We start from the raw sequence: 16,506 nt of genomic DNA, 5'->3' as shown, positions 1-16,506 counted from the left end.
AATTAATTAATTACTATTAATAAAAATAATTTTTTTTAAGTTTCTTTACTTATTTAGAGAGAGAGAGTGCAAGTGAGGAAAAGCAGAGAGAGAGAGAGAGAGAGAGAGAGAGAGAGAGAGAGAGAGAGAGAGAAACCCAAGCAGACTCAGTGCTGTCAGCGCAGAGCCCGACATGGGGCTCGAACCCGCAACCATGAGATCATGACCTGAACTGAAACCAAGAGTCATATGCTTAACTGAGCCACCCAGGCACCCTAATAAACATAATTTCTAATTAATAAAGTTCCCACTATCATTATAGGAATTAGTCTTACACAGGAAAGGTGGTAGATATTGGAGGAGTACCCTGAGCAGAGGAATTATTTGGGGTGCATGAAGTACAGCAGTTCAATAACTGTGCAATGCAGAGAGACAAGAGAGGGGATGAGGCACATTACCAGGGTCCCTATCATACAGGCCATATTAACTGTACTAAAGACTGTGCTTTAGCCAATAAACAGAAACTAGAGGAGATTAAGATTATTCAGTTACCTTCAATGGATAGACATTAGCCTCCTTAGTGAATGCTGCCCCTTTATCCTCTAAGTTAATCTTATCTGTGAAAAATTTTAAATACAAGTATGAAAACATTAAAAGTAAAAAAAATAAAAATCTTTCTTTATCAATCACTGGGAGCAGCAATATCTCAGCAAGTTGTGATCAGCTGTGGCCCGCTCTGGTCCCCTCTCTCTGTTGCCTACATTCCTCTCAGTCGCATTCCTTCGACACCAGCTTCTCTATGGCAGAGAACTAAACTTTCCATGTCTGTTCTGAAGTGCCCTCAAGGAAATGTCATGATAGTTCACAAAATGATAGTGGTTTACAAGTAAATGGAGCAAAATTAACCCAAATATAAGCTACATCATTAAATAACTCAAAGATATTCATAAACATGAAAGAGTTCCTTAACAACTTACAATATACACTCAGAGTTTAATGGTATCAGCTCACGGTATCCCTCTTACACATCCCATACATCATAGGTCTCCCACTTAACCGTCCACTCTGATTTGTGTGTGTGCTTGTGAGTGCTGCAGGTGCACTGAGGCTCAATTTTTACTAAATAGCTAACCCTAGTCAAGTCTCCTAAATTTACTTTCCACACCTGTAAAATGAAGATAACCTCACCTATCTTGGTGGTAAGAGCAGAGCGAAATGATTAGTGTATAATAACTGTAGTATATGAAATACCTGGTACAGAAATTTAACTAATGAATGCTCAGGATATGCTAATTTCCTTCCCTTTCCTTTCTTGGCAGGTGGAAGAAGCAAATTCAACTTTCTGTCTCTGCTTTATTCTTGGGAAAAAGAATATAAATCTGACCTTGACCTTCACCATATGGTATGCCAAGAGGTCTGAATGGATACAGTGCTATGGAAATGCCAACTCTTCCATGGGGCAAACTGTCACCTGTCTGAACAGCTTTAAAAGAATATATTGTCCCAAAATGCCACCTTTCACCTCCGTTGTCAATTCTGAATATTTGTTGCCTTCAGAATGAAAACACACCTGTGAAGGCATTCTCTTCTATCCATTCATCTTATCAGTAATGGATTTGTGAGAGGCAACTGGCTGGAGTTCAGGAAAGGCAAAGTTTCACTTCAGCTCCTAAAAGCCCTGGCAGAAAGTGCAGGAGAGGGGCTCCTAGGTGACTCAGTTGGTTAAGTGTCCAACTGGCTGAGGTCAAGATCTTGCAGTTCATGGGTTCAAGCCCCTCATCAGGCTCTGTGGTGACAGCTCAGAGCCTGGAGCCTGCTTCGGATTCTGTGTCTCCCTCTCTCTCTACCTCTCCCCCCTCCTTGTACTCTATCTCTCTCTCAAAAATAAACAAACATAAAAAAAGAAAGTCTAGGAGAGCAGTGGATTCTCTAGTTCTCTCATGTCCTCTGCATTGTGCTATGATTCACATCACTCAGCTCACCCAATGTTGTATATTAGGTACAAACACAAGCCAAGGGACTTCATAGGATTTGATCTGCATGGTAAAACATGGCTGGGACTCTGAGAGCAAATGGCAGGGAAGGACATAAGTAGAGAAGGCACCCTGAGCAAAGGCCTAGAGGCAGAAAGAAACAGGGTATATCTTGACACAAGGATTAGCCTGAAGCAGAACATGTGGTACAGGGTAGCAGGAAGTTCCTATGTAGGGGAAAAAATAGGACAGGTATTCTGAAAAAGAACAACCAAATTTTAGAAATCAAACCATGACTTTAAGACTTACTATAAAGCTACAATAATTAAATTAGGATAAGACAGTAAAACTTTGCTAATACCAAAGAGATAGACATATAGATCATTGGGATAAAAGTTAGAGTCCAGAAATATAGCCATACAAATATGGCCATTTGAACTTTGACAAAGGTGCAAAGATAATTCAACTGAGAAAGGGTCATCTTTTCAATAAATGGTGTTGGAACAAATGGGCTTCTATATATAAAAAGTGAACTTTGACCTATACCTCACACATTTTATAAATTTTAATTCAAATCATAATTATAAATTTAAAACATAAAGCTACAGGCCATTTAGAAAAAAAATAGAAAATCTTTGAGACATGGAATAAGGGTAAAGAGTTCGTAAAAATGACACAAAAGTCAGAAAAGAAAAAGAATGATAAAATGAGTTTCACCCAACCTTAAAACTTTGGTCTGCCAAAGATACTTATGAAAGAATGATGAGATACAGACTGGGTGAAAATATTTGCAAGTTACACATCCAACAATGGACTTTATCTAGAATATATAACAAATCTTTAAAACTCAATAATAAAACAACCTAATCAAAAATGGGCAAAGGTCCTGAACTTCACAAAAGAGAACATAAGAATGAGAAACAAGTACTCAAAAAGCTCAACATTATTAGCCATCAGGACAATGCAAATTAAAAACCACTGTTTTAGCGGCACCTGCGTGGCTCAGTCAGGTAAGCCTCTGACTCTTGACATCAGCTCAGCTCATGATCTCCTGGTTGTGAGATCTAGCCCCATGTCAGGCTCTAAACTGAGAACATGTTCAGCGTGGATCCAGCTTGGGATTCTCTCTCCCTCTCTCTCTCTGCCCCTACCCCACTTGTTTGCTCTCTCTCTCATTCTCAAAATAAATAAATAAACATTAAAAAAAACGCAGTTTTAATCTCTATACTATCACTATTAAAATGGCAAAAATAAAAATATTGAAAATACCAAGTGCTGACAAGGATGCAAAACAACTGGAACTTTCATACATTACTGGTGAGAATGCAAAGTAATGCAGCAAAGTGATGAGAGGCTGACTGATGGCAATTTTATGTGTCAACATGGATGGGCCATGGGTGCCCAGATATTTAGTCAAACATTATTCTGGATGTGCCTTCAAGAGTGCTATTGGACAAGATTAATACTTAAATTGATAGGCCTTGAATAAAACAGATTGCTCTCCATAATGTGACAGGCCTCATCCAGTGTGTTGAAGGCCTTTGTAGAACAAAGACTGACTTTCCCAGAGCAAGAAGAAATACTGCCAGCAGATGGCCTTTGGATTCAAACTGCAATTCTTCCCTACAGCTCCAGTCTTCTGGCCTATGACATCAGATTTTGGACTCACCAAGCCTCCGCAATCAAGTGAGATGTGAGCCAATCCTTTAAAATAATCGATAGATGGATAGATAGATATATATAAATACAGACATACACACATGTATGCATGCATGTTTATATACACGTGTGTTCATGTATATATATGTATATATACACACACACACATACATATGTGCATGTGCACATGCACATTAAATACCAAAAAATGAGGGATAAGTTTCTGCAAGTTTCCTTAAAGGAGCTGAGTGGTTGAGTCACTCATTTACCCAATCCACAGGTCTGTTTGAGGCGACATGTGGTACATATTCTTACCAGCCGGGGGAAATGAAATGGTCACGGACATCAGCCTACCTTTCTCGAACTCAGAATTTAAAGCCTTAAGCTATGGGAATAAAATACCTAAAAATTATTGACATTTTCACATAAGCTTATACTTGTACTTTTGCTAAGACTTTGATCCTCCACTCTTGTTCTTAAGCACCAAGAGTTAATAGGAGTCCTGCATGGCCATTAGTGAATGGGCTTCCTTATATGAATAATGCAGCAGAAGAGACACTACTATCTTAATCTCACCCTTCCACTAAGCCAGCTGCTGGCTTTAGCTGTCATTTCCAAGGACCACAAGATCAGGGAGGATTATGTACTCAGGACATCCTGACAAATAGCACTGAGAATCAATAAAAAATGATTAGTCATTTAGCATAACACACCTTGGAATAATAGGAAGTTTCCCATTTGGTAACAGCTGGACTATCAAGTTCTTGTTTTTCACGCAGCTTGTTGAGATGTATCTCAGGAGCCATCTCTTGGATGACTGGATCTGGCAGGGGTCAGAGAGGCAAGGATTTACTTTAATACTGCAGACACTTGACGATGCTGTGGCGCTGTGATAATGAACAGCTGTTTGCAGCAGCACTGCTCACCGGCCGAAGGAGCCTTCCCCGGCCTTCGGAGCTCGCTGCTGAGTGGGTATTGGCAAACACAGATTTTGAAGGAGAAGTCTTTCACCCGCCTTTAAAACTTCTCAAAAACTCATATTTCTTATCCTCACCTAGGCAGTGGGCTCACAAAAGGGATTTATTTGTGAGCAACGATGATAGAGATGGATAGTCTTGTTTTCCCGACATTCTGTTCCTAGGAGAGACTCACTGTTCCCTGAGTCCACTCAGGCAGATTTTCCCAGTGTCTACTTCATTCCCAGCTGGCATGTATGGGAAGTCCTGAGAGAGACAACGTGTTGAAATCCGGAGAACAAAGGCACTGGAATGAGACAGCCCTGACTGAATTCTGGCTCTGAGACTTACTGACACTGGAATCCTTGGGCAAGTTACTTACCTCCGAGCTCAGCTTCCTCATATAAAGGAGCCATGATGATACTGCCTTATAAGGTAGTTCTGAGCCTACAAAAGGAAAAAACCATGTACATTAAAAGCGCTGTCACATCAAAGGCACTCAACAAGTACAGAATATTATCGTTGTGCTGATGGTCCTAACTTGACGATCCCAGTTTTCACCAGGCACTTCAGGCCTGGGAGTGGTCCCAGGAAACAGGTGAACATTCCTTTGTGCGGAGCATTTTCTTTCTCTTGGACAGCTAGCTGAGGCTACAACAGACTCCAGAAGGGTCATTCCATTTTCTGTAGGTAACCAGTTTAGTGATACGAAATGAGAAAGCACCATGCTTATTGAAGAATTTTTAAAAAAATTTTTTAAGTTTATTTATTTATTTTGAGAGAGACAGTGTGAGCAGGGGAGGGGCAGAGAAAGAGAGAGGGAGAGAGAGAATCCCAAGCAGGCTCTGTACTGCCAGCACAGAGCCAGAAACGGGGTTCAAACTCATGAAACTGAGATCATGTCCTGAGCTGAAACCAGGAGTTGGTTGCTTAGCTTACTGAGCCACCCAGGTGCCCAAGAATTTTTTTTAATAGAATATGTGTGTTGTTAGTTTTGTTAATGAGGCTCCACTAAACTTAACAATTGACCATTGAGTGCTATCTTATCTCAGACCCTTGTGTTAATATGTGAACAAGATAGAAATGAGCATCACCCTTATGAATCCTCAGTTTCACAGCGTTTAGATAAAAATTAGCATGCAATTAAAACCTATTGTGAAACATGCTACCATAGAGAATATATAGAATGCTATACAAACAAAAGCTCAGACCTAGGCAGGGGGTGGGGGAATAGTCATATAAGAGATAAATAAGAGTTATTTGTCTGTTGGGGTGGGGGAGCATTATTCCAGAAAGAAGGAACAGCAAAGGTGAGTGGAGTGGCAAGAAAATGAGGAGCATTTTCTCTGAAGATTTGAGCTGTGAGGAGATCCTGTAGGGTCTTCTGACTCAGGAGCATGGACTTTATCCTAAAAACACAGAGAAGCCATCAGAGTGCTTTAGGCAGGGGTGGGCACAATCTGATCTGTGCTCTAGAAACTAGATCCCTGTGAAGCAGGATGGAGAACGGATTCAAGGCAGCAAAGCTGAAGACAACTTGGAGCTGAAGCAAGCCAGGTGAGCGCTGGTGTTGTACTAGACAAGTAGCAAAGGGATCTTGGAATAAACAGGGCTCTCTGGGTAATACCAATCTCACATTGTACGTGAATCTTAGCAAATTTTACCAAACAGTTAAATTAAGTATTTTAATTAATTGCAAACACACTTTGTGAGTTTCGTTCTAGCCAGGAGAGCATGCTCACATGAATAGGCTCCAGCCAGGGGATCATTTATTCAAAAGAATCTGTGAGAACTGGCATACACAAAGCACTGTGGACCCACAAAGCTGAAACTGCCACTGTCATGTAGGTCAACGGTGCCAAACAGGAAAAACAGGATTGGAAAGTAAACGTTTTCCATGGGTTAAGAAAAAGTTCTCCAGTGCTGGTCAAATAAACGAATTGAACAAATGAATCACTGATGTTAGCCTATGTTTGGCCTTAGAGAGTGGAGATGAAGAGGAAGAAATAAAACTGAATGAATATCCACATTGAGTAGACAGTGGGTGAAGATACCAAGGTAAGAAAACAGCGAATGCCAAAGAATTCTGCACAGTTCAGTATGCATTTCCTGCACAGGCAAGGGCCGGTGTAGTAAAGACTAGCACACAAAAGGCACATCAGAGTTGGCATGCAGAAAGTCTGGAGGATGGAGATTTTGAAATTCTTTTAAAAAGGTGGGAACATTGGAGGATTCTAGGTATGAAAATAAGTAAACCAGAGTCAGACCCACCACCTAATTGGTTAACTTATTCTCTTTTCCTTTTGTTCTCTTTTAAATTTCTTTTAAAGTTTATGTATTTTGAGAGAGAGAAAATGCAGGGGATGGGCAGAGAGAGAGAGAGAGGCGGAGAGAGAAAATCCCAAATAGGCTCCCGGCTATCAGCACAGAGCCCGGTGTGGGGCTTGAACTCACAAAACTAAGATCATGACCTGAGCTGATACCAAGAGTCGGACGCTTAACTGACTGAGCCACCCACGTACCCCTCTCTATTAATTTTTTGTTAATTTGGGGGGCACCTGGGCTCAGTCGGTTAAGCATCCGACTTCAGCTCAGGTCATGATCTTGTGGTTCATGAGTTGGAGCCCCACGTCAGGCTCTGTGCTGACAGCTCAGTGTCTGGACCCTCCTTCAGATTCTGTCTCCCTCTCTCTCTGTCCCTCCCCCACTCATGCTCTGTCTCTCAAAAATAAATAAAAACATGAAAAATTTAAAAAAAAATAAAGTAATATACAAAGGTTCTAGGGATTTGCACATGGACACATTTTGGGGGGCCGCCATTCAACTCACTAGATCACCCCTTAAGAAGAAAATAAATGCCACTTCCTGCATGAAGCCTTCCCAGATAGCCTCTGGCTCAAAGTCATCTTTCCACAACCTGAGAATTCATAGCAATTTACTTTTACAACTCTTAACACCTTATTATTCCTCAGCCTTTAAAAATAATTATTTTTCTGCAAATCAAATTTGCCCTACCAGACTTCTTAGAGAGCTAGACTAAATAAATTGAAACTTCCTTTCAACCTAAAGAGTATATATTTCTTTTCTTTAAGTTCTTGAACCTTAGGGACCACAATGTTTCAAGTCTATATGCCTATGATGACTACCAAACTCTTCCATGGAGTATATGGAAGTAAATCTTTGTTGCATGAATGAATCACTGGATAGATGGGTGTATAGATGATTGATGTTTTCCAGCTTTTGAAAATAGTGTTGCTTCAGAAGCATTCAGAAGCAAATATATTTGACCATGATATTTGAAAGAGTAGCTCTGTGAAGATGCAATCAAAAAGAACAGCTTTCTGACATTAGGCTGCACTTTTTGGATTCTGAATACTTTCTCTGCATATCATCCAGGACAGGAGATAATTCACCAAGATAGCATTTTCTCTTCATGTCATATAAAATGGAAAATGCATGTTCTTTTTCTCAGACTGGAGACTCCCTTGTTGGGCAATGCCAATTAACACTCTAGGCATTGGCTTAGAGTTAGGGAGGTCCACGTTGCAGTTGGCAGGACAAATAACTGAACACAGAATCTGCACACTGCCCTGCTAGCTTCTAATTGTCCGTGATCATGTTGAAGCCTGGAGGGCAAATTGTAAAGTATGGTAACAAAGGTGTCCTTGGTTGGACCAACATTTTGTAAAGGGCAAGCAGTGACTGATCTGACAGGCTAAACCACAGGCCATCTGTAGCCTGTCTAAAGGATATGTCCAGCTAGAACATCAGACTCAATCTACTCTCCAACTTGACCTTTTGCCTGAGCAGCTGGAAGGAACACAGGATTATGGTGCTGTGGACCAGCTGCACTTTCACTCATGAGCTCCTCGGGTGAACACTAAATACGCTGATCTACATCTACTGCTACTTACCCAGGTCTCGGTACTTGAAAGACTGTCTGATAACTGCCCAGCCTTTGAATTTGATCTTCTGGTTTTTAGTAAACATTTCAAGAGAGAATGTAGACATATCGGCAAGGGAAAGCTCACTAGAATTATATGGAGGAGCTCCATATAGACTGCTAAGGCTCCAACTCCAGGACTTTCTCTGGGCACGCATGGGCATGCACCTGACTGCCAGGAACAGAGAACCAAACACGGAGCTCAAGCTTTTGTCTCTAGTTCAGTTTATGGCTTTGGATATAATTCCCCAGCTCCTCTTGCTTTGTTTTTCCATTATTGTTTTTTTTTTTTTTAATATCTGTTAAGTGGCAGTCAATACTATATTGTATGGCTTTTCATGAAACAAGTTTTTTGAAAGTAGGAGGCATTTAGAAATAGAAATAAATAGGGGCGCCTGGGTGGCTTAGTCGGTTAAGCGGCCGACTTCGGCTCAGGTCATGATCTCGGGGTCCGTGAGTTCGAGCCCCGCGTCGGGCTCTGTGCTGACAGCTCAGAGCCTGGAGCCTGTTTCAGATTCTGTGTCTCCCTCTCTCTGACCCTCCCCCGTTCATGCTCTGTCTCTCTCTGTCTCAAAAATACTTCTGAATACTTTCTCTGCATATCATCCAATGAAAAAAAAAGAAATAGAAATAAAAATAAAAACAAATAGAAATAACACAAACCTACTTTCAAAGATTAAAATGTAGACAAAGGGTATTTTCAAAAGAAGAAAGCCTGCTAGAAAAAGAAATGTCCTTGGTTTAAAAGAGGCAGATCACAGTTCAGCTCTGCCACTAACTCTGGGTCCTTAAGGAGGCCAGTCATTCTCTCCATGACTTATGTCCTCTTCTGCCATTTAACAAACATATTCAAGCATCTGCTGTCTACCAAGAACTGTGCTAGAAAAAAGTCATAGTAGCTAACATTTTCTGAAGATCTCCCTATGCACCAGAAATGTCTTCTACGAGCATTATCTCATTTGATGTCACACCAACTCAGTGAAATCAGTGCTATCATCACCCCATTTTACAGATGGGGAAATTCATATTAAATAGTTTGCATGGTGGTAAGCTATGGAACGATAATTCAAACCAGGGTTTAGGGCTCCAGAACCTTGAGTTAACACAATGGACCACTTTCAAGGAGCCTAAGGCAGACAACTGCAACACTGTCTGGGGCAATATTTAGGAAAAAAACCTGAGGAAAGAAAGCAAAGAATAGGTTTTTGAAAGTGTGTTTTGGTAACTTAGTAGGAAAGATTAGTGAAAAGATACAACAGAAAGGAAGGGGAAATAAAACATGTGAAGATGGTGCTGAGGAAGTCAATTATAAACCCCATCATAGGATGCTGAATGTTCCTCTCCTACGTGTAATGACTGCACATTTATTACTTAGATCTATGCACAAACTCCTGCAGTACCAGCAGGAAATCTCCTGAAACATTCTTGATTGCCCCACAGCCCGGAAAGACAAACATAGTTACAGGAACACATCCCTAAAAATGTAGTCTGCCCCTCAGAAGAGATGTTTGACAGCTCTACCTTGACTCTGTGACAGTTCTATATTCAAGGTTTGTGTCAGAATATTTGTACTTTTCATTGGGAACAGATGGACCATCAGTTTAACCATGAAAAGGAACCCAGGCGTAGCAGCCAACAGTATTTTGTGTGGAAAGAAGGCAAGTCCCCAGGCAGCATAGGAGGTGATGGGCACTCAAGCAAAGGGAAGCTTGCATACATGGAACATATTTTTCTGCCCACCAGTTATTTGCTGAGAATTTAAAGTTATTTTAACACACACAGCAGATGAGTAGTTTCTTTACAAACTATTGCTCATTTAAAGTTTTTTTTCATATTTTCACTCACATTTTTCACATATTTAAAGTTATTTTAACACACAAGGTGGATGAGTACTTTCTTTAAAAACTATTCCTCATTTAAAGGTTTTTGGTTTTTTTTTCACATTTTTCACTCACATTTTTCACTCTGTCAGTGCAGAGCCGCACATGGGGCTCAATTCCACGAACCATGAGATCATGACCTGAGCAGAAATTAGGAGTCAGACACTAAACTGACTGAGCCACCCAGGCCCTTTTTTTTTTTTTTTTTTAATTGAAGTATTACTGACACACAATGTTACTTAGTTTCAGATATAAAACTAGGTCTCATTTAAGGCCCAATTTGCACATCACCTCCACACTGCTGCCTTCTCTGGTTGAAGAACTGATTAGCCCCACCAGTGCTTTGTAACTTCTATTAAGGCACTTACATCATTTATTATATTTAATTATACATTTACAATCTGCCTCTCCGAATGGATTATGAACCCCTGATACATGCACGCTGTAATAACAAGAATATGGGGGCTAAAGTCAAAAAGAACCATCCAAGTTCAGAATGTGAAAATGGCAGAGCTAAGTTAGTTAACCTTTTGGGCCTTCCTTTTTTCACCTGTCAGTTGGAGATGATAATATCGACTCATTAGAATTCGCGTGAGGAGGAATTAAGAAAATGTGTGGGAAATGTTAGCACACTTCTAGTTGCTCAACAAAGGATAATCATATTTTCATTATTCTTGTGTCTCTAATGCCAAATGCCACAGAGTATGTGTGCCCCCAAAATGCTGATTATTAACTAAGTAAATACCACTTTCCTATGGCTGCTAATTAATCAATGTTATAAAACTATGTAAAAACAAATTGAGGGTTGATGAAATCTGTCCTAAGAGTTTTTCCATGTCTTGATGGGCCAGTTGTGTATGTCAAGGGTACTGAAATAGTACTGAATAGTCCTGAATAGAAATCCCTCTCCCTAGGCATGCAATGCATTCATAATATCCATCTTCTATCCTCACAGCCCTAAATTAAACCCTCACTAGAGAGTGCCTCCAGTTCTGGACTGCCCTGGAGCAGCACTGTGACCTTAAGCAAATTATTTGGTTTCCCCATCTTTAAAGGGACAATAATAAATGTGTGTTATAAGAATCTTATAAAGTGTGAAACTGAAAATATGAATAAAGTAACTGCATGAACTAAACCTCTTCTCCCTCCTTCTCACCCTCCCCACCATCCTTCTGATAAACTGTTCTGATAAAAAAAAAAAGACTAGAATGACCGATTCAGCCACACCAACGTCAATGACTAATGACTAGTTATTCAAAGTTTTCCCTTTGCTGATCCCCACCTCTTTGGTTTGCCTTTCCCCACAGCCGAGACCACTTAATTCCCATATGCGTATTCTGACCTGCTCCAGCTCCTGGGAGTGCCCTGCTTTCCTGCCAGGAGGATTTAAACACCTGTCTCCCAATGTGGGGTCAGGGGATGGAAGGAAAATAAATCATTCACAAATCCACCCACCCATCCACTCATGCCATCATTCAGTAAACACTTAAGGGATAGATATCATGTGCCAAGCTCTGAACTAAGTACCAAAGACATGAAGAAACATAATAGCAGCAATAATAATAAGAACAAGAACAACAACAGCATATGGCCCATGCCCTCAAGTTGCTCACCACGTAGGGAGGGAGACAGAAATACAAGCAGGTCACTGCCATGCAGCATGACGACTACAACACAAGAGGCAAGCTACTACGACTAGATGCTGGATCTGTGTCTGTGTCATACAGAAGGACCGCAGCCCATCAGTCCAGTCTTGTTTCTGAACTCTGCCTCACTCATGTTCTCGGCATCCTGGTGCCCCCAGGACAGGCGTCCTACTTTGCTCTAATCAACCTGTCTCCCGGAGACTCATGTCTAGTCCTGTGATTAGGGTCCACACCAAGTTACTAGGCTACCCTGATGTTTTTACCCCTGCCTGGATTCTGTCACTGCCTCCCCTATCACCCGTCACAGGCTTGCTGGACACATCCAGGTTCTCCAGCTTTGCTAGCATTACCTTAGAATACCCTGCATGCTCTCTGCCAGGCTAGAATTTCTCTCAGTCACTTTGTCTCCTCCGTCCTCACCCCCACCTCCAATCATGTCCTGACAATGTTTCCAGGTGATCCTTCTGCACTCTGAAGTCTGAGAGCCCCCTATAAGGAATTCCCCTAGGCAGGTGTATCAAAGGTTCTTTGGGACTCCTTCCCATGACTCTTGTTTCCCTACCAGGTGTTGGAAAACATTCAAGTTCAGTAATTTCTGAGTATTTGCTATGTACCTGACACTGTGGTAGACACTGGGGAGATAACGGTGAGCGGACTGCAAAGACATGGGACTCCCTGCAGTCACATCTATAACCCCAATCCTAGAAACAGCTCTTCTCAAAGTATGAGCAGCAGTGGATATGGAGAAGACAGTTGGCTCCAGCATTCCATGGCCAAAAAAAAAAAAAAAAAAAAAAAAAAGAAAAGAAAAAGAAAAAGAGCTATTTTTTTGCAGAGGTCCTGGTACCTGAAGGTATAAAATTAAATGAGCTTCTTTCTCATCTTTACTCCCTGTTTCTCTTCCATCTTAACTCTCTGCTTCTCACAGCCTCTTAGGAGAGACATATATTAAACGTAATTATACTTTACAAAACTTTCAAGAACAGCTGTGATAAGTGCTAAAAATAAAAAGGTATCTACTATATGCCTGGCATCACGCTGTATGCAAAGCCCAAAGAAAGGTACATTAGAAACAATTTCTGCCCTAAGTAGCTCATAGTATAGAAAGTGCAACATAAAAATTACCATAAAATATAAATTATAAAATGCACTATCTTCAAGTGACTGATTCTTCTTGAGAGCGGCATGTGGAAGAAGATTTTACATATGCCTAGAACCAACCTGAAAGCACAAGTCCCATATTTTAGATGCCATGGATATGGAGTCATAGACACCTAGTCACCTCTACCTACATATCAGATTAGCAACATTCTGGATGTATCTCAGTGTCAAAGCATTTCTCAAGAAAAATGCATTTCAAGACCTTTGCATGTCTGTTAGAAAAGAGAGAAGTATGCAGCTATATAAAAATAGCTGCCATTTACTGGTGATAACATTATGCTGGGTTTCGTGCTAAGACACAGGATTGTAAATAATTCTCACAGCTGGCCTTTAATGTTGGCATTAGTATTATCCCTGGTTTTCTGATGAAGTTAAGTTTCAGAAACAATCCTTCACTTGCTAGATCAAGTGCCAGGCAGTGACAGAGCTGGGATTTAAAGCCGGGTCGCCCTTACTCCAGAGTCCCAGCTCATTCCTACTATGCTTTGCCACCTTGAATAACTTTCTTCATCTCCTCTGAGCTTTGTCTTTTGTTTAGTTTAGTATTTCTTTGGTAGAATTTTTCTGGGTACTGTATTGAATACTTACTCATGTCAAGTGCTTAGCTGGGGACACTGACAAAAGGCAACACTCTGACTTCTGGAAGAACTTAGTTATTTAAACCAATCCTACCACAGTGTGATTAGAAAACATGGCCCAAATGGTTACTGGGTGCTCCAGAGCCTGTCTTCCATTTGATAACTGAAACCCATCAGGACCACCGACTTACTCCAGGCACTGGAGGCACAGGCTTAATAAGAAATGGCCTCTGGCCAAACTGTGGAAAGAGCCCAAATGCCCACCGACTGATGAATGGACAAAAAAGATGTGGTGTACATACAACAGAATATTACTCAGCCATCAAAAAGAATGAAATCTTGCCATTTGCAATGATGTGGATGGAGCTAGAGTGCATTAAGTGAAATAAGTCAAAGAAAGACAAATACCATATGATTTCACTCATACGTGGAATTTAAGAAACAAAACAGATGAATGTATGGGGGAGGGGGAAAGAGAGAGGGAAACAAACCATGAGACACAGAAGGATAAAGAGCAAACTGAGGGTTGACGGAGGGAGGTGGGTGAGGGATGGGCTAGATGGGAGAGGGGCATTAAGGAGGGCACTTGTGATGAGCACTGGGTGTGGTATGTAAGTGATGACTCATTGAATTCTACTCCTGAAACCAATATTGCACTGTATGTTAACTAACTGGAATTTAAATAAAAATTTGAAAATAAAAAATAAAGTAGAAAAGGATAAAAAGAATAAGAAAATGGCCTATGACCTTAAGGGGTTTCCAGTGTAACAGTGGGGAAAACAAGATATTAAGCAAACAATCATTGTTGCAATGGCAGAAATCTGAAAGTGGTGCTATACAAACTCAGGTGATAGGGGATGGGGGGCAGACCAAGAAGGCTTCTTGGAAGAGGCAGCACTTGCATGGAATCCATAAGGGTGAGAAGAAACTAGGTAAAGTTGGGGGTGTGTTGTAAGAACATTCAAGGCAGAAAGACAGCAATGTGTGAAGAAAGTCTCTGTCTGAAACGGGAGAACTGGAGTGCCTGGGTGGATCTGTTGGCTGAACATCCGACTACTGATTTCGGCTCAGGTCATGATCTCACAGTTCATGAGATTGAGCCCCACGTGGGGCTCTGCACTGACAGCATGGAGCCTGCTTGGGGTTCTCTCTCTCCTCTCTCTCTGCCCCTCCTTCATTCATATTCTCTTCTCTCTCTCTCAAAATAAATACACGTTTAAAAAAAAACAGAAAACCACACCTAGATCGATACTGATTTTCTTAACTCATTATACAAGTACTGAGCATAGGGTTAAGAAAACTGGCGTTAGCATTAGGCAGATCTGGTTTCAAAACAAATTAGCACTCTCTGCACCTTGATTCCTGAACCTAAAAAATGGGGATAATACCTATTTTTGAAGAACGAATGAAATCATGCAAAACCACAGAATTTAACGATGGTATGCATTATTCATGTTGTTATTGGCACTTGTATATCACGAGGTGACAGAGTAGACCATTACCATCCGATTAGGGGCTTATATTATACGTTGTTTCAAGTCATAAAATACTATCCAGAATCCCCCTCAGAGTCTCCAAGGGAGGATATGGATCAGCGCTGTTTATGGAACGAGAGCCATAATTCTCCTGTGATCAGGCCAGACACATCTATGAACGAGGCGTGCAGGAGCAAGCAGTAACTGACAACCAGTTTTGCTTTGTTTTCTAAGAACTGTAATGGCCTCAGCCTCCTTCCTTCCTCTCAGTGAGCTTGAGCAGAACAAAACCAGAATTTATTTCACTGTACTGCCAACACTTCATTTCATTTCCCTGGAATAATTCTCTGGGCACATCCTTGGCTGTTTCTTATTTGTCAGCCCTCTCCCAGTGCAGCTTAGGAGATCTTAGAGGAGAGATGCTGAATCAATATTTGAGCTTTATGTGGGCCCTGGAAAAGCCCTGAATACACAGCTGAGGCCCAAACCTGCCTCGAATGCAGTCCTGTCCCACTGAGTAGGCTTCTGACCTGGAAGTGAGGCTGGGATGCAAAGGCTACTCCCGTGCGGTTTGTCTAGGACCCCAGAAGAGCCTCAGATGCCTGGCTTTCAGAGGTAAAATGGCTGTCTCATATTGACCACCACTACTGCCATTCCCCACCCCCTGACCTCTGGATTTGCCCTGTCACTCACGAGGTCTGAAGTGGGAGTCACTGGGCCTGAGTTCTCGTCTTAGCTCTGCTTACACCCATCGTTGACTTCTCTGGTCTCAGTTTTCCCTCCTGACAATGGGCTGACTGGGCTATAACAACAATGTACTCACTTAATTAAGTTATTCAGTCATTCCACAAACATTAACTGCATACTTACTCATACCAGGCACACTGCTGGGGATACCTCTGAAAACAAAATGTTTCATGGTCTTTGCCACTCTTGATATATTGCAGGAGAGCACAGACATCAACACAAGCACATAACTCCAAATGTTAGGAGTTAATACAAGCAGGAAAGAAGGAAGAGTAACTTCTTTCTACCCTTCTGAAAACAGAGCAGGCTTGGAGGCTTATATGGAGTGTTGAGCACTGTGTACATAGGCTCAGGAAGATGAAATGGGTATGTTTGGAGAGGTACAACCTGAGGAAGTCACTGAGATTCCAAGGAGATTTGAAACTGGTCACATGAAGAACTACAGATATATAGCCATGGAAAAGAAGACCTGCTAGAGAGGGTGGAAATTTATTTTTAAAAAAAAGTCT

This window comes from Panthera tigris, chromosome D1 (assembly GCF_018350195.1).
Source record: "Panthera tigris isolate Pti1 chromosome D1, P.tigris_Pti1_mat1.1, whole genome shotgun sequence".
NCBI classification, from domain to species: domain Eukaryota; kingdom Metazoa; phylum Chordata; class Mammalia; order Carnivora; family Felidae; genus Panthera; species Panthera tigris.
Note: the sequence above shows the minus strand (reverse complement) of the source record.